The 20,600-nt window shown below is 43.2% G+C and overlaps 1 long non-coding RNA gene across 1 annotated transcript; it reads left to right on the forward strand.

Annotated features, from left to right (window-relative positions):
- The first annotated feature begins 1,844 nt into the window (after positions 1-1,844).
- LOC143299688 (uncharacterized) lies at positions 1,845-20,454 on the forward strand. Its single transcript, XR_013057553.1, has 3 exons — positions 1,845-2,014; positions 15,413-15,483; positions 20,370-20,454. It is a non-coding gene; the product is annotated as an uncharacterized LOC143299688 (long non-coding RNA).
- Positions 20,455-20,600: the final 146 nt, after the last annotated feature.

The raw sequence follows: 20,600 nt of genomic DNA on the forward strand, positions 1-20,600 counted from the left end.
GTGTGTGTGTGTGTGTGTGTGTGTGTGTGAGAGAGAGAGAGAGAGAGAGAATGGGGGGCCAGAAAGGTGTGTGGGTTGGGTTGGAGCTATAACAATAGGTACCTGCTAAATAGCATGCATGCTCATGCGCGCGCACACACAGACACACACACACACACACACACACACACACACAGAGGAACATGCCCAGCTAACTCCCTTTGGATTCCATAAAGCAAAGTGAACAAATGTTTTTTATTCAGCTTAACATTTTCATCACCAAATGGAACAGTAAGTATTGCATATCCCTGTATCACTGTGTGACATTCATGTGTTACACTGCAGAAAGATATGATAGATAGAATAAGAAATGTATACATATATATGGACACACACACACACACACACACACACACACACACACACACACACACACACACACACACACACACACACACACACACACTGTAGCTGCCATTAAATGGTTTGACAAATGTTATGATCCATACATCAAAGTGACTTCAGTACAAAATTTGAATGCAGAGAAAAGGGGCGCAACCGAAACCTTGCTCTCGGGAGTTAAGACTTTAAGATGGAAACAGCGGAAAGCGAGAGTTCAGGCAACCAGGCTAACGTAAGGGATGCTGTGCTCTAGTGGCGTACAGACGTTTGAAAACAAGAGAACGCTGCCCATTAAGGAGAAGCGTGAGTTAAGGAAGCAGGGCTCAACTTCTGGAGACGTTTTCCCTTGCAACACCTGTGGGAAGTGCTGCGCATCCAGAATCGGCCTCTTCTCCCATATGAGGACACACACCGACAGATAAGACTGCCTGCCTACGCATCCATCGGTCCGACGGGAGACTCCATCATCAACCTGAACTGGATTCATTTGGACAGACAAGCACACCTCCCTACGCAAAGCATGCATGACCCCATCCTGCCCAACACGTAACTACTCCCCTACCCCTCGCTCCCCTGAGAAGGGAATTAACTCCTGTTTATGCGTGGGCTTTCACATGCATAATCTGCCAACTTGGGTCATTAAAATCTACACATCACTGATCACATGCACAGTGGATGTTTTCATTGTGGCTTTAATTTTCAAATCTGTCATGTTTAATTGTATATGTATACACATATCTACGTATCTCTCTCTTTCTCTCTCTCTCTCCCTCCCTCTATATTTTTATGCCACTGTCACTGGAAGTTTATAGCTACACAGGCATTCTGACTGCACTTCATCCCCCCCCCCTCCTCCCCCTACCCCCCACATACACACACGAAAACTGCTACTTGTGGGAAAATGGAAGAAAAAAACACACATAAATCTGTGCGCATGCATACATGTGCATAAAACTGTATTGCACTGCACTGTGTTGAACTGTATTGTATTGTAACACTCTTTGTCACAACAGATTTCTCTGTGTGAAGTGGGTGGCCCTTAACTGTACAGTCCCAGTCTTCCTGTTCGAGTTCACAGCAACACTCCGTGTTAAGGGGCCCAGCGGGGGATACCAGTCACTACTTTTTTCTTCTTTTTTTTTTTATACTGAAAGAGCCCCCAACATCCCTACCAGGGGTAAGGGACTTGGCAAGGCAGCTGACTACAGCAAGCTAGAGACTAGCCCACAGCAGTACATCAGAACCCACCATGACTGCTTTCCCCTGCTCCCCACACACTGCTGTTTCCTCCCCATTCATTGTTCATGCATGATGGGATGACGGATGGCCAAGCCCGACATGGGAAGATTGAAGGGAGGGGCAAAGGGCATGAAGAAGAAAAGAGGATAAGGGGGATACATACGAGGGGAGGGTGTGGGGGCGGGGAGGACAGAGGCAACACAACATTGATGAAAGAGCTGTGATGACACTACGTACAGCTGTGTCTCAACTTTTCTGACGCTTGCTGTGAAGGGGTCAGACCTTCCAGGGTCAAGATCGAGATGGCCGTACAATGGAGTTTGCTTGTGGTGTTCTGGGGGATTTCTCTGTCTCCTGCTGCTGTGGGTTGCTGGTTTTGGTTCTTCTGTTTGGGGTAGGTGCTTGTGGTTCTTAGTCAATTGGGCAAACCTCACCAGATAGGGGAATGAGAAAGGGTGGGATATATATATATATATATATATATATATATATATATATAGAGAGAGAGAGAGAGAGAGAGAGAGAGAGAGAGAGAACGGAGGAACGAACGAATGAATCTTTTTAATGAGGGAAGTGGAATAAGCATGCATATGCTTTTTTACATCCAGCCCTCAGGGCAAAATGAAATGAAATCATGTTCACAAGATATAGAAAAACATACATGAAATTCAAATACACTCAACTGAACAGTAGCATTTACAAGTACATAATCATGATACCTGCATTAATGACAATAATGTATATGAATATGGTAATGAGAGATAGAGTGAGTGAGTGAGAGAGAGAGAGAGAGAGAGGATGAATGAATGAAGGAAGGAAGGAAGGAATAAATGAATGATAAATGAGTGAATGAATGAATGGATCTTATTTCCGATAGCATTAGAGTAAGCAAACAATTGCTTTCTCCAGCCCTCGAAAGGGAAAAATGTCTAGAGAAAAGGTATGAAGAAGACCCAAAAAAATGAGTTAACGTTAACAAATTCATAGAAAAACGAGAAAAGAAACAACATTATAATAAGCATCATATTTATAAGAAACAACACGTAATTTATAAAATGCGGAGCGAGTAGAGAGAGAGAGAGAGAGAGAGAGAGAGAGAGAGAGAGAGGGGGGGGGAAGCGACAGGAGATGAGATAGTATTTATAGAGAGGATGAGATAAAGAGATAGAGTGAGACATGTGGCGAAATACAGTAATATCATATGACATAACATAATATGGTATACTAAACAATTTGCTAAATTTTCCATCAGGTATTCATGATACCTTTTCTTAAACACAGTGATACTTGTATGAACATTAAAACTAGTTGAGATGTTGTTCCAGACGCAACCGCCAGAGTAAGTGAGACTCGATTTGAATAAATCAATTCTTGGCAGTGGTACCATGATCTTGTTGTTGTTACGTATAGTACTTGTAAGGAATCGCTGTTTTAGATATGGAGGAGCAAAACTAGACATGATCTTAAACATGAAAAGCGCCTTATTATGAATGAGTTTCCATTTAAATGGCAGAATATCTAAATCTTTGTAATCAGAGACAGTTAATGACGAAGATTTCAGATGTATCAGCTTTAAGGCTCTTCTGTGTAGACTCATGAGTTGTTTTAAAACATTTTCACTGGCAGAATCCCATATTGTTGAGCCATATTTACATGTGGTTCAATATAAGCATGGAAAAATAATTTACGGCAATGCTTGTTCAAGAAATGCTTGATTCTAGAAAGCTGATGAATCTTTTTGGATAAAGTTTTACAAGTCATCATAACATGTTGAGACCATGACAAGTTAATATCAATAATAAGACCAAGTACTTTGTGATGACTGACTTCCTCAATCATTACGCCATTGATATACAATGGAGAACGAGTGGGCAGTAGGTTTTGGCGCTTTTGCCTTGTGGTAATGACAATGTATTTCGTCTTTTGCGGGTGTGAGCACATGTTACTATATCATTAATACTTTGTTGCAATGATGATGATACTCTTTCTATTCTATGATGCTTAGTGTGTATCGTTGTGTCATCTGCAAATAACTCACAAGGTGGTTCAATAAAGAGGGGTAAATCGTTAATGCAAATTGAATATAAAATAGGTCCTAGAACAGAACCTTGGGAAACACCGTAACTTATGGGTAAAAGCTGAGATTTGACTCTATCAACTGAAACCATTTGCTTTCTGTCGGACAAAAACGAAGACATTAGCTTTAAAGTATTGTGAGATAACCCATATGCTTTTAGTTTTCTGATAAGAAGAGTGTGATCAATAACATGAAATGCCTTTGCAAAATCTACAAAAAGAACACCTGTTATTTCGTTGTTGTTAATATTAGTAAGCCACTGATCAACGAAGTTGGTTAGTGCTGTATGACAGGAGTGGTTAGGCCTAAATCCCGATTGATTTGGGTGAAACAGACTAAATTCATTGAAATGGTTGAGTATATGTTTCTTCAAATGATTCTCTAACGGTTTAGATAGTATAGATAATATAGAAATTGGCCTATAATTAGAGGGATCCGAACGATTACCATTCTTAAATATGGGTACAACTTTCGCAGTTTTAAATGCCTTTGGGACCTGATTTTTTTATATACATAAATTGTAAACGTAAGTCAGTGTTTCAGCGATAATTGGAGCAGCCATTTTAAAAATTTTTCCGTCTAGGTCATCAAGTCCTCTTGTACTTGTCTGTTTTAAGTGAACAAGAGCATTATATACTTCATGTACACACATAGGGGGAATGTTCAAAGTGGATGTGATATTTTTGGACAAACAGAAATCTTCTAGAACATCTAACTGATTAACGTTGGTTTTGTTGGATTTTATCGTAGAGCTGGATATATTACAAAAAATGACTATTTAGGTTTTCCACAGAGATATCTTTGGGTATTGGGTGTTGTGAAGTTTTGTTGTTATTGGTTAGCTGATTGATAGCTCTCCATATCGATCTACTGTCAGCTTTAGAGGAAACCATTTCATGAAAATGCTTATATTTTTGCTGAACGTCTTAAACTATTAACTTTATTTCTTTGTGTTTTGAATTCCTTTTGATTCCCCTTATCTAAAAGCTCGTCTCTCTGACTGATTTTGATTGCTGTGCTTTGAGTCATCATAGTTTCTGTGGGTAATTTTTGACACGTTTTGTTTTAAATGGTGCATGCTTGTTATAAACATTTAGAAAATTGTGATACCAGACTTCAAGTGCTTCGTCAGGATTAGTAAACTGGTGAACAGATGGCAGACAGGAATTCATTAAATCAAACGAAAAGAGATCTTTATCAAGACATGAGAAACTTCTATAATTAATAATCTTATGGTAGTTTTGGGGAACTTTAATGCCACGTTTTGCCCATGTGAAGCAGACTGGTAAATGATCACTGCATCCAAATGTTGGTGAGCATAATTCTATTATATTGTTAGTCGAGGAATCATAGTTATGATCAATTAGTGTTGCAGATGTAGAAGTAATCCTTGTGGGTTTGTCAATTAGCTGAGTTAGATTAAATGATTCATAAATATTAGTCCAAGCATTACTGAATTTCATCAAATCTATGTTGAAATCACCCATTAAGATAATTTCATCAGATACTTGCGAAATCAAAAGATCATCCATCATATTCGTAAATTTATAAGTCCAATCTACACGTTCAGCGGGGTTTCTATAAATAAAACATAATACAATTGGTTTTGATCTTTTCAACTGAACTTCAATCCATACTGACTCCACGTGATAATTCTCTAGTGCCTCAAGTCTCCTAAAATTAATGTTTTGATGAACGTATACAAGCAGACCTATTTCTTTCGCACTGACTGGATCTTTGCGAATAAAATGGTAGTTTTGCATTATAAGTTCTGAGTCAGATATGTGCTGAGATAATTTTGATTCTGCGAAACCAAATATATGAAAGCCTTTACCAGAATTATACAGTATATGGGACACATCACTTAATTTATTTACCACATGAATTATATTGAGATACCCAACTCTCAAGCCGTCTTTTGATGGCCAAAGATTACGCGTATTGTTCATAATTGTCAGGACAAAAGAATAATGCATGCAACGCAAAAGTATAAATAATTAGAAAAGATAATCAAATAGCGCACTAAAGGTATAAATAGTGTAAATCAAACTTGTTAGGTAGATCAACTATGCAAAGAGACAACAAAAGGCAGCAGTGTTTGTACACTGTTGCAGGATGTCCTGAAGCTGCCGTTCAGCCAGGTACCTCGAACGGAAAGCATTCAACACAACGTGAATCTGCTTATGAACTTAGTCACATATTTTGTTCCGGCATACAGTGACACATGTGAGTTTTAAGATAAGCCATACAAATGCAACATGTGACAAAAGAACAGAACCACAAATCACACATCCTCATTGTATATGCATACATTCACTCACATATGTTCACAAGTAATCAAACGATTAAATTAAAAAATGTAACTAATGTGTTTGATGAGCAGGGAATGCGTGTTGTGACAGTAACTTTGAGGCCACCAGCAACAACCGCTCAGCATCAGGGTGAAAACGATTTTGATGAGCAGGGAATGCGTGTTGTGACAGTAACTTTGAGGCCATCAGCAACAACCGCTCAGCATCAGGGTGAAAACGATTTGGGGATACTGAGCTCGACCATCCGTGCATTTGTTGCCCGGGGAAAGCGGGGGGAGGGGGGCTGTATGCCTCCACATGACTTTCTGGCTGATGTGGAACGTGAGTGGAATTCGACAGGAAAGGGCGTGAGAGAGGAGGAATGGAAGTGTTTGTTTGTGATGAAGGGACAAGATTATCTTTGGTACAGGGATTTTGAATCAGTGGTGGATAATGATAGGATGAGTAGACAGATGGCGGAAGAGGTTTTGATTGTTGAACTCTAGGGGCGTTATTTTGATTCACAATGGGAAAATTAGAGAACTGGACAGAAGGCTTTGAATGTTTGTACCCTTGTGAGGATCTGTACCCTGATCAGAATGACAAACGATTATCTTGTGGAATGTTGTCATCCGAAAATGAAAATGTCCACAACAGCCTTTCAGATTTTCCGCCAGACGCGCAGTGCCCCTGGCATTGGGGTGATTTGTACTGCTGTACAGATTTGCGTCAGACGCGAACAGGGGAAAATTGTCAATAAAATTTACATTGTATCGAGTACATGCTTCTTGTATATAACGATTTGCTGGGGCAATACTGTTGTTGAAATGGTGTTTTCCCTTTGCCGGAAGGATGGAGCTAAAAGTCACCTGTGCCTTTGGAAACTTCCTCAGACATAATGCCATGAGCTCGGACCATGTCTCCAGTGGCACAGGGCCAGACGGACAAGAATTGATGCCGACATGCACAATAACGTCTTTCAGATCAGGGGCTGTGGGGGTTGACTGCAGCCAGGTGTGGAGATCTCTAACAGTCATACCTGGTACACATATTTTGAATAAAAATTCTTGTCGAGGGACTAAGCGTTTTGGATTGATGAAGCGTATGATGGAGTCTCCGATAAGTAGCATTGTTGCTCTCTTGGGGATAGACATGTGAGCCAGAATTTCACCGGGGCTTGATTTGGGGTGTGGGAGGCAGCTATCCTTCCTCACAACTGCCTCAACAGGAGGCAGTGTTAAGTGTGCTGCTGGACTATTTTCTGACAGTACGGAATATGCGTTTGCAGTGGAAACAGTTTCAGTTTCAGTTTCACTTTCTCAAGGAGGCGTCACTGCGTTCGGACAAATCCATACACGCTACACCACATCTGTTGAGCAGATGCCTGACCAGCAGCATAACCCAACGCGCTTAATCAGGCCTTGAGTGCATGCTTACATATTTGTGTACCTGTGGAAACAGAATATTGCAAAGCATCATCATCCGTATCAGCTTGAATCGGGGCAGGGGGGTTAATGCATATGTTGGATTTGTCTCCCGTCAGTGATAAAATGGAGGGTGGTTGTGACAAAGACTGACAATCAGTCCGTGGTCCATCTTCAGGACTGTTGTTACAGTCTGACCATCACTGTTACAGGGGGAGCTGGGAAAACATACATCTTCAGTTTGAGTATCAACATTCACACTGCTGGTCGTGTTTGACAGATTGTGATGTATTTCATCTGACTCAGTCTGTGAGAAGGTTGATACACTTTCTTTTGGGGTCGATTTTATTTTTTTTTACTTCTGACAGGAGGGACCCAAGCTGAGCTTTTATGGACCCATTTTCTTTTGTGAGTTGTTTGTTACATTTTTCCATATCATTAATGTGTGTTTTTAATTAATCTATTTTGGAAACTAAGGCATCAAATTTTGCACAAACATTTATACGTAGTACATTTTTGGTGACTGTTTTGACGTCTTCAACCACAGACTTGAAGTCACTTTCCAGTGCGGACTGTGCACTGATCACCGCTTCTAGCTGCTGTTCCAAAAGAACAACTTTGTTGGACAGTTTGGGAAATGGCAGGTGACACACGAGGGGGAGGATAAAGTGTTCGTTTGCACTGCTTCCTTGTCCTTTTACCCACAGGGGTACACTTCCTGTGGGATTTGGGTTCAGTCTTTTGCTGCTGCTCACAGGGTAGCACTGTCGGGGTGGGTGGGAGGAGGATGACGCTTTCTCTTGTAGGGTCGTCCGTTCTAGACTCCAAGAGCAGGTGTGGTGTTTGGAGAGGGGGTGTGTCCACTGCTGGCACTGCTGATATTGTTGTCATGAGATAAGTCAATGGTAGGATTTTTTTAACATTGGTGTTCCATGGAAATTACTAATGAACTTGACAGGAGTTTGAATTAATGAAGACATCAGTTTTTCACAATTCTTATCTTGAGTAAAAGTGGAAATAAAATCTTTTAAGATTTCACATTCATCAGAGTCCCACCTCGGGCAGTCAACACCTTGACAAAGCAGAGTTCCTGCAGACTGTGAAGAAAAATAAAGGGATATAGTAATAGATTTGGAGGACTGGTGAAGAATTCGAATAACTGTTTTAGAAAGAGGTGGTGGTGGCGGCAGAGAAATCACTGGTGACGAGAAGTTTGATATTGAATCACTGGAATCAAAGTCACTGTGCTGAACGGAAATCTCAGTGTCCTGAATGGCTGGGTAGCGATATAACAAACTGTTCCTCCAGACCAAGAGCTCGTCTTTGCTACATGTAAAACGTTTTTGAATGATGTCCATAGTGGGCTGTAGTTTGTTGTCAATGGTTTTTTCATAAGGGGAAATAGATTCAGCCATGATAATGAGTAATAAAACGGACTACTGTGGATACAAAAATATAAATCATAAAAAGGAATTTACACACAGACAACACACGTAACTCACTTGCTGTCACCGCCGGAACAATACACCAGGTTACTCACAAATAAATCCCATCATGAGGTGGTATGGTATCCATATGCACACAGTTATCCTGCCACATAGGGTCACGCTGAACAGCACAGTCAACCACACACAGTTCACAACAGCTGACAAGTATAACGTGTTCACATTGCACAGCCACAGTTCATGCGCACTCTTGTGTGTCCAAGTGCGATAACCGAACAACACCGAATAACACACGATAATGTGTAAAATCAAAAAACTTTTTACAGCAGTTAACACAGAAAAGTATCCACTTGATCTACACAATGATGTTTTTCATGATCACACACAGGAAAATTTGTAATTAACAAAAACGCTAAATATTTTGACGAGCTCTTTCCAACGGCTGCCCGGCATCTCGTGAGCACAGGGAGAGAGAGATTGAGAGAGAGAGACAGACAGACAGACAGACAGGGAGGTGGAGATTTTTCTGCATTATATAGCCAGGGATAGCTTCAGTTTCAAGGTGTCCAAGCATCCAGACTGATCCATGTACACAACACTACTTCACAAAAGGAATATTTTTTTAAAAACTAGAACATAAAAGAGGAGCAGATGCCCAGCCAATGCTTAAACCTAACATGCTGGTCAGACCTTGATAAAAATCTGTTATCTGCCCTCATCATCACTAAAATTCGGAATACAATTTTTTTTTCTCTATAAATCAAGGACAGTCATGTACATTCTTTCTTTATCCTGCTATTCTGACAGACTTCAATTGACCAGCAACTGCTGATAAGATACAGCACACCTCTGCTGTCTGTCTGTCACTGTTATCTACTAAGGAAAGAGCGCTCTTTGCTTCAACTGAAAGAAAACTTTGCTCCCCTAATTTTACCTACCTGTTACACAAATCACAGCACAATTTTTCAGCCAAAGTGATTTTCTTTAGTTGTTTATTTATCACTTTGTTTTATTGTATTATTTATTTTATTTGTTTATATATTATCTGTGTATAAGAGAAAATTTTGGAGAAGAGAAAAAAGAGATGGAAAAAAAATCAACCCCCACACACAGAAGATGGAAATAGGGGGTTGGAGGACTCACAAGTGAAAGAACAGGTTAGATCCTCCTCCCATCCCCTAAAACATCTTCATGAATCCTCTCTCTCTCTCTCTCCCTCTCTCTCTGATTGCATGTGTCGTTGCACAAGCGTACGCATATTTGTGTATGCGCATGTAGTTGGACTCCAGGAAATGAAGACTGATAAAGGTACCCAATACTAAACATTTCAACAGCAAAAGCACACCAAGTCTGTCAGCACATAGCGCCTGGCGCAATAGCCGAGTGGTTAAAGCGTTGGACTGTCAATCTGAGGGTCCCGGGTTCGAATCACGGTGACGGCGCCTGGTGGGTAAAGGGTGGAGATTTTTACGATCTCCAGGTCAACATATGTGCAGACCTGCTAGTGCCTGAATCCCCTTCGTGTGTATATGCAAGCAGAAGATCAAATACGCACGTTAAAGATCCTGTAATCCATGTCAACGTTCGGTGGGTTATGGAAACAAGAACATACCCAGCATGCACACTCCCGAAAACGGAGTATGGCTGCCTACATGGCGGGGTGAAAACGGTCATACACGTAGAAGCCCACTCGTGTGCATACGAGTGAACGCAGAAGAAGTCAGCACAGAGCAAGTTTAAAACCATCCATGAAAATTCAGAAATGCTTCTCTCCACGTCCCTTGGTGACGACACAGTTTGTGACCCTCCTCTACACTGAACTCAGTAAAATGTTTCATAATCTCTGAGCTGTGGTAGCTGTGGTAGTTAGTTAAGGTGGGAGAGACTTAAGAGTTATGGAGAGGTAGTGATATTCTACAGTCCATATATACTGAATGGAATCAGCCCATTAGTGATTATTTCCTGGTAAGATAATCTGGAATGGCTGGTCACTTAATTCATTTGAAGTCTGGTCTTTACATTTTCAAGATTAATACAGAATATTATTTTGTTTTATTTTCACTAAATAGTTTGATGAAATCCATGAAAAAACAACAACATGGTTAATCAAAGAGGAGGGGGTGGCTTTGTACACACGTGCTTCCAAACAACCTGTTAACACTACTTTACACAAACTGGTAAAACGATCAAGGGAGAAGATTGTGGGTGGGGGGGCTGGATTTTATTTCTTGTCACCTTCTATCTGCTTTCATACTTTTTGTTTCTTCTTAAAATACTTTTGATCTGACTGAAAATGGTGGTTTGTTGCACCAAACTACAGTAGAAAAAAAAAATCTCTGATTTATCCATCAATCCTCGGTCTTCTTCTTCTTCTCCGTTCATGGGCTGCAACTCCCACGTTCACTCGTATGTACCCTAGTGGGCTTTTACTTAGGCAGCCATACTCCGCTTTCGGGGGGTAATCCTTAATAAATTTACAGAATTACTATTTACTCAGACCTGTTAGTTCATACATATATTTTAAAATAAACTTATCAGTGTCATTTTGTACTTACACATGTAAATTCATATTTTTGATAAATTTACCAGTGCCAGTAATACTATATGAGATGAAGAAGTGAGAAAATGTGTCAACATTTTTGTTATCTACCTTTTGCTCCAATTAACAATGAACATAATTACCCTCACAGATGCAGTTTATCCTCTTCTTGAACAGTATCTTTTATCCGCAACATATTTTGCAAAAAAACTTGAAAAAGAGCACTTTATTTCTGGTTTTCAGAAAACCAAACACATGTCAACGGTGATTCCACCTGGCACAACCAATAAAATGACAGATACGACAGGGAGAGTCTGTCGTGAAGCAGTAATACAGACAACCTTCCTTCATGTCTGCTGACATGATGACACTGACTGACATCCACCACATGTATGTCTGACAGCACAGAGAGAAAGAGGGAGAGAGAGAGAAAGGGGGAGGGGGGAGAAAAAGAGAGAGAGGGGGGGAGAGAGAGAAACACAGAGAGAGATGGAAAGAAACAGAGAGATAGAGAGAAACAAAGAAAAACAGAGAGAGCGAGAGGGAGGGAGAGAAACAGAAGAGCAAAAGGGAGGGAGTGAAAATCAGAGAAAGAGAGAGAGAGAGAGAGAGATTCTATATGTGTGCTCATGCATGTGTGTGTGTGTGTGTGTGTGTGTGTGTGTGTGTGTGTGTGTGTGTGATCACATACGCTAGTGTGTATGTATGTATGATGATATGTGAGAACAGACAGCCCCCATTCTTGTCTCTCTCTCTCTCTTTGTGCTTGATCAAGCATGTGTATACATCATGTCAGTGTGAGGTGGGAGAGGGAGAGAATGATGTGGAGAAAAAGAAAGAAGGGGAGAGAGTGCATGCCTGCACACATCTTGTTACTGATTTGCGATGGGTTGACAAATTTCTTATTTCACCTTACAATTCAGTCTAAACTGCTGCTGATTCAAACATCTCTCCAAGAGAAAGCTCTCACTAACTTCACCTTACTCATTCCATCACATGGCAACAGTGTATACTGTCAGGTGCTGACGCCTTTAGTGGGGGTTAACTCACTCAGTACAGCCAGTCCTCTCTTCTCCTCTACACAGACCCCTCGGATGTCCAGTGGGTGTCTGAATGACCTAACCTTTAGCTTCCGTCGTCAGAATTGTGGTATTCTTTGTCAACATTCACCTCTTCAGTATAAGAGCCTTCCGCTTGCAATATTTTGATGGTGGTAATTGGGGTGAAACGCTGTCAACGTCGTCTCTTTCGCCGTTCTTATGGAGAGAGTTAAACTGCCAACGGTTGTCCACAGTGCTTTCATGAACTGTCGTGTCCTGTGTGTGTGTGAAGTGACTGCTGACAGATAGAGCCACCCACAAGGGACGTCACTTCCATGGATAATGCATGTATCATCAGGGCTGCCCTCTGTCTGTCTGCCCATTACACACACACACACACATGAACATGCGTACTTCCATGCACACACACACACAAATACACAAAGACACATGCCATATGCTACTGTGGGGAGAAAACACATACACGCACATCTTAAAAAAATGAATTTAAACATTCCATCTTCATCTGACAAATGAGAATAATTTCAACACAATCAGAACATTCACACACACACACACACACACACACACACACACACACACACACACACACACACACACACACACAGAGTCTGAAGATCGAGGGAGAAAGGCAACAGGATAATCTTACTTCATAATTACTAAATCTTATTTTCACAACAAAAAAATCAGCACAAAACGTCCAATCCTTTTTTTTTCCTTTGAAAATGTGTGCGCACACACACATGCTTGTGTTTATGTGCATGCACTTATGTGCATGTGACAAATATATTTTCATGATTTTATATTATCTAGCAACAGATTACAAACAAAGATGACTTACATCACTCATCCCTTAAAGTGCACTGGTTAGGACAGCACCTCTCCGGCACTGGTTAGGACAGCACCTCTCCAGCACTGGTTAGGACAGCACCTCTCCAGCACTGGTTAGGACAGCACCTCTCCAGCACTGGTTAGGACAGCACCTCTCCAGCACTGGTTAGGACAGTATCTCTCCAGCACTGGTTAGGACAGCACCTCTCCAGCACCTCTCCAGCACCTCTCCAGCACTGGTTAGGACAGCACTTCTCCAGCACTGGTTAGGACAGCACCTCTCCAGCACTGGTTAGGACAGCACCTCTCCAGCACTGGTTAGGACAGCACCTCTCCAGCACTGGTTAGGACAGTATCTCTCCAGCACTGGTTAGGACAGTATCTCTCCAGCACTGGTTAGGACAGCACCTCTCCAGCACTGGTTAGGACAGTATCTCTCCAGCACTGGTTAGGACAGTATCTCTCCAGCACTGGTTAGGACAGCACCTCTCCAGCACTGGTTAGGACAGTATCTCTCCAGCACTGGTTAGGACAGCACTTCTCCAGCACCTCTCCAGCACTGGTTAGGACAGTATCTCTCCAGCACTGGTTAGGACAGCACCTCTCCAGCACTGGTTAGGACAGTATCTCTCCAGCACTGGTTAGGACAGCACTTCTCCAGCACCTCTCCAGCACTGGTTAGGACAGTATCTCTCCAGCACTGGTAAGGACAGCACCTCTCCAGCACTGGTTAGGACAGTATCTCTCCAGCACTGGTTAGGACAGTATCTCTCCAGCACTGGTTAGGACAGCACTTCTCCAGCACCTCTCCAGCACTGGTTAGGACAGCACTTCTCCAGCACCTCTCCAGCACTGGTTAGGACAGCACTTCTCCAGCACCTCTCCAGCACCTCTCCAGCACTGGTTAGGACAGCACTTCTCCAGCACTGGTTAGGACAGCATCTCTCCAGCACTGGTTAGGAGGACAGCACCTCTCCAGCACTGGTTAGGACAGCACCTCTCCAGCACTGGTTAGGACAGCACCTCTCCAGCACTGGTTAGGACAGCACCTCTCCAGCACTGGTTAGGAGAACAGCACCTCTCCAGCACTGGTTAGGACAGCACCTCTCCAGCACTGGTTAGGAGAACAGCACCTCTCCAGCACTGGTTAGGACAGCACCTCTCCAGCACTGGTTAGGACAGCACCTCCCCAGCACTGGTTAGGAGAACAGCACCTCTCCAGCACTGGTTAGGACAGCACCTCTCCAGCACTGGTTAGGAGAACAGCACCTCTCCAGCACTGGTTAGGACAGCACCTCTCCAGCACTGGTTAGGACAGCACCTCCCCAGCACTGGTTAGGACAGCACCTCCCCAGCACTGGTTAGGACAGCACCTCTCCACTGGTTAGGACAGCACCTCTCCACTGGTTAGGACAGCACCTCTCCAGCACTGGTTAGGACAGCACCTCTCCAGCAGACGAGGTTCTTTTCTGTCCTCTTCATCCACTCTTCTGTCCACTTTCTCCATGTCTGTCTTGGTCGGCATATTGTTCTCATCCCCAGAGCTGTCTCCTGATGTTCAGAGATTTGTGCAGGGTGTAGCCAATCCAGCTCCTTTCCCTGATCCATAAATCGAACTGGTTAGACACCACAGTCCTGGGTGGAATAGGAACATGTGTATCTTACCATACATGCATGTGTAACTGGCAACAAATACTTCACATCTTTGAAAATCAGATGCGTATTTGTTCCTGTCATCAAAATACCTGAGACAGACAGACCATGTTGAACTTTCGTAAAATCAGTAGCAAATACATCTTGCTTAACTTAGCTCAAAATTCCAGGTTATGTAAAATCATTCAGATGCTTTATCACTGACAAATATTCTACAAGCATGAATAGTTATATATGTGCTTCCATAACCATAGCTGCTGAGGAGTGACCAGAAATAAAATGGTCCATCATTCACACACACGCAAAAATGAGGTAGGGTAGAGGGAAAGGGAGAGAGAAAAAAACAAACAAAAAAAACATAAGAAGTAAGGGAGATGAGCTCTAACACTGTATACACATGAAGTATGAACACTGCTGCTATGACTTGATCATCAATGCTGGAGTATTTCTACACTGTTTATCGGTGTGCAGGTACACCAGCACCTGTATGTTCTGAGATCTGTTCTGACGGATCTTGTGGGCCCTGTGATGTCATGACACAGGTCTGTATGTTTCTCGGCTTCCCCCCTCTTGCATGTTCATGCATTGACACACACACATATAATACACACACATATAATACACACACATAAACAAGCATCTATTTATCCTCTCCCCTCTCTTGACACCAAGCACTGACTGGTGTCATCAGTTGGGTGTACAGGAGAAATGTCAGAATGCAGTAGATAGAGAGAGGGGTGGGAGGGGTGCATAGGAGCCGAGACTGGGAGGGGTGGGGGACACTTGGACTATAGTGAGTCACAGTGACAGAGAGAGAGAGAGAGAGAGAGAGAGAGAGAGAGAAAGCTGGAGACAGATTTTTTTTCGTTTTGTTTTGATCACGTGTACACTGACTTGTCGCCGGGAAAGATGGGGAACTTGAACAAAAGGAAATCTTTCCGCCCAATCAGGAACGGAAAATGGCGAGTTTCATTTGACATTGTTACCCTAAACACTCCTTCCAATTCGCAAGACAGTTATCTTGAACAAAGAATGCTGTTTTGCATAATACAACTTGTAAGACCTTACCGCGGTAACTGACACTGACATAACATCGTTGTTTTAGCAATGACAACCTTTGAACAATTTTATGACGGTACGTTTGATTCCTGAATGAACAACACAATTGGTCATTCCATCTACAACACATGTCTAACTTGCCTGTTCTAAATAGTCTTTGAAAAAATTACCTTTTTTTTCGCAAGAAGTGGAAGAAGACAGGTTGCATGCTCACATTTCTCCATGTCTGGGGACTTCAATTGCCCAGATATTGATTGGGATGCACACACAGTCCTGCCAAATGCTAGTGACCCAGCTACACAGGAAGAGCTCCTAGACATCACATCAGCGGCATATCTGACCCAAATCCATGACAAACCCACCAGGAGGGAAAACATGATTGACATAGTCTTTGTCTCCAACCCCTTCCTAGTTAAATCCTCAACAACCGTCCCTGAACTCTCCGACCATGAGGCAGTGGTGACTGACCTTGACACCCGCCCAGAGAGAATGAAGGAGAAAGCTAGGAAGATGTACTTCTTCTCAAAAGCAAAGAAGTGGGAGGACATTGACAGAGATTTACAACCCCTATCTGAGAGACTGGAAACCAAGAAAAAGGAAGGAGCTGATGTTAACAGTCTTAGAGAAGCATGTCCCATCTGCACTCCGGAAGAACAGGAATGATCTCCCATGGATCAACAAGGACATCCGCAAACTCCTGAAAAAGAAGAAGAGGCTGTATATAAAAGGGCCAAGAAGACACAGAACTGGACAAACTACACATTTTGCAAGAAGGAATGTAGGAGGGCCATGAGGAAGGCAGAACAGCTGTACGTCACCAAGTCCACTGAGGAAGGCATGAGGGAGAACAACAGCAAGCCTTTTTGGAGGTATATCAAGACGCGGCGCCGAGAAAACACTGGGGTAGGCCCCCTGAAGGATAATACAACACTCTGCAACGAAAGCCCTTCTAAGGCTGGACTACTTCTAAACCAGTTCAGGTCTGTCTTTACAAAGGAAGATGGCTCACCGCCCCCTCAGATGCAAGGACCAAAACCCCCAACTATTGACGACCTGACCATCAGTACAGAAGGGGTCGCGAAACTTCTGCGAAACCTCAACCCCTCGAAGGCTTGTGGACCAGATGGGATCCCCAGTAAGGTCCTAAACACTTGCTGGCAGACACTGGCCCCAGCCCTAACCTGCATCAACCACTCCCTGTCCTCTGCATGTCTTCCGGATGACTGGCTAACAGCAAATGTATCCAGTGTGTTCAAAAAGGGGACAGAAAAATAAAGCGGAGAACTATAGACCCATATCACTAACGTCTGTAGACTGCAAACTGCTAGAACTTCATATTATCTGTCATCACCTGCATGAACATCTGGAGAAGTATAACATCCTCACTGACAAGAACCATGGCTTCAGATCTGGTTATTCCTGCGAAACCCAACTGCTCACTACAGCGCAAGACTTGTTTGAGTCCACCGAAGCAAGGATACAGACTGACGTCATGATGCTGGACTTCAGCAAGGCCTTCGATACAGTGCCCCACACCAAACTCATCCACAAGTTGAAACACCACGGCATCAGAGGGCCTGTCCACCAGTGGATAACAAGCTTCCTGACCAAAAGAACTATGAGGGTGGTTCTGGAGGGGGAATCCTCCGAGGAGGCTGCAGTCGAGTCGGGAGTGCCCCAAGGTACAGTCTTAGGCCCATTGCTGTTCCTGTGCCACATAAACGACCTCCCTGCTACTGTAACATCAAAGATACGCCTGTTCGCAGACGACTGCCTGCTCTACCGAGAGATACGTTCCTTCCAAGACCACCTCATCCTCCAAGCAGACCTCCATAGACTAGAAGTATGGACAAACGACTGGGGCATGAGGTTCAATGCACAGAAGTGCTATGTCCTCCCAATCAAGGCCACATCCCCCTATTTCTACACACTCTGTGGAGAGGTCCCGAAGCATGTAAACCACAATCCATACCTTGGTGTCCTCATCTCCTCAGATCTGAAATGGTCAGCCCACATCACCAACATCTGTAAGAGGGCTGGGTCGGTGTTTGGATTTCTGAGGCATAACCTAGGGAACTGCCCCCAGGAGTGTCCTGACTGGCCTACATCGCTCTTGTCCGATCAGTGCTGGAGTACGGCGCAGTAGTACGGGATCCGTACCTGAAGAAGGATATTGATCGGCTGGAACGAGTACAACGGCAAGCAGCTCGCTTCATCAAGAAAGACTACAGGTCTAGAGAAGAGGGCTGTGTTGACAAGATGCTCCATGAGCTGGGCCTCCCACCCCTGCAAGAACGTAGGAAACAACAACGGCTCACCACCCTCTACAAAATCAGCCATGGGCTTATCAAAGCAATGCCACCAGAGAAATTTCTAACCCCTGCAAACAGAACCAGAAGGAAAACCCGCCCTACAGCATTCAAAGACTGCGAGACCACCAACATCGTTACACGCCATGCTATTAACAACACCAAGGGCTACAAAATTCCAGATGGCACTTCAGAGCAGTACAGATGCTCCTTCTTTGTCAAGACCATCGAAGAATGGAACCACCTGGAAGAAACAACAGTCCAGGCCAGTACTGTCGCCGCATTTACAGCAGCGGTGGGCAGTTCTGCAGCCCCCCACTAAAACTCATACTGCACATTAATCAGGCTAGGTAGGTGGGGAAAGGATGGGGGTGGGGACCTTTTGGTTTTTTGTTCTTTGATTTTGTGGGCTTGGCACTACCTTCTGTAGGTTCAGGGCCGGCAATGTACAGGCTTGCCTGTATGTGCAAAGCGAAAAGCAGTAGCGATCCGGCAGCTCCACACCTAGCTTGTCCTTAAAAGGTGTGTGTGTGTGTGTTTATTTTTTTTATTGCGCTCTCCCTATATTCCCCTCGCAGTATAACCAAAATTGGTTCGGCGACGTACAGATCCAGATCCAGATGTCGCAGTGACATCTGCAGTGCGACAAAAGAACGAGAATTCGCACGTGCAAAACGTGCAGCACCACTGAAAAAAGGCTGGATTGGAAAGTGGGCTTTGATGTAGAGGGGAGGGGGGATAACCGTGTCGTATGTGCAGACATTCATGGAATGGGTCCACAGTCTTTCATTAATCCATATAAATTAATGTACAGCATCTTAGCGGACTTTCGATAAATGAACAAACAACAATATGCTGTATCTGTGGTGAATGTGTTAAATTGTCGTCAGACTAGTTTACGATGTTCAGAGTCCTTAATTTGTAAGGCTGGACACGGACTGAAACGTTATATTTAATTCCATTGAAGTTTTGAGGGTGTGGGGTTCATTTTTCATTTAGTTTTATCACTTTTGCTCTGTGTGTTTGTGTGGACAAAAGATGATCGATTGGCCATTGCTGAGCGCAATTTTCTTTTGTGGCTGGCCTTGTGCCTGTTCTTTGCCGGCCAGATAAGCGCGTTCTCTTCTTCTAGTGTACAAGAAGTATAAATTATATGATAGTCAGTCGTGTCCGACTATGACCATCAGAACAGCAGAGGAGGCAACTGCTGTTCCGACTATTTGGGCTAGAATTTGTTTATAGTGGAGAGTGTCTTGCCCAAGTACATCCCCACTCTCTCGACCAAGAGGGTTTTAGGACAGTCGGCGTTGGGATGGTTCCCAAAGGCCAACTAGCCCACAAGGCTGCAGCACTAAGAGCTAGTGCAATTTTGCTTCCTAGTTTGAGAGTCATAGTCCTTCACAAAAGGCTAAGCTCTAAATGGTTTCCCATTGACTGGAGAAACCATTGATAATAAGAAGTACATGATAGGAATCTGGCAAACTGAAGACGCCGCCTGCATGAGGTTATCACTTCCACCCGATGTATTGCCCATGTGTGAACTGCACTTTGCAAGTACTATTTATACCGACAGAACACCACTCTATGTGGACAATGTCATCATCATCATCAAAATCACACACACACACACACACACACACACACACACACACACACACACACACACACTGACACACATACGGTACGTGTCAATGCGGCTTCCAAAATGAGTTGTTGACTTGAAAGAGACAGAGTGTGTGAGAGAGAGGGAGTGAGGGGGGCTAGAAGAACACTTTTATTCCTTTTTATTTAAAAACAACAAATGTATTTTTTTTGGAAAAGTATGGAATTTACAACAAATGTATTGTTTTTCCATGTACATGTGTTTTATTTCTGTCTCAAACATCAGACTGAGTGTGTGAGAGAGAGGGAGTGAGAGAGGGAGAGAGAGAGGGTGAGCTAGGAGAACACTTTTATTCCTTTTTTATTTAAAAAAAAAAAGTGTTTCTATGTACATGTTTATTTATTTCTGGCTCATACACCTTAAGGACTTTACACCACTGACCATGTTTTCTTTCCAGACTGACCAGGCCAGAAGGCCAACAAACACGACAAGCCAAACACCACTACCATCAATGGTTGAGGCAACAATAACACAGCTTCCAGCCCCACCAACAGAAACCAGCACTGCCATGTCTCTCAAAGACACACAAGACAGTGTGGGCCTCAACATCCGTGATTCAGCCATCGTTCTCACTCCAATGCCTTCAACATTTGACTTTCCACATCCTAGGGCTTTTTACGGTGGGTTC

This window comes from Babylonia areolata, chromosome 25 (assembly GCF_041734735.1).
Source record: "Babylonia areolata isolate BAREFJ2019XMU chromosome 25, ASM4173473v1, whole genome shotgun sequence".
Taxonomy (NCBI): domain Eukaryota; kingdom Metazoa; phylum Mollusca; class Gastropoda; order Neogastropoda; family Buccinidae; genus Babylonia; species Babylonia areolata.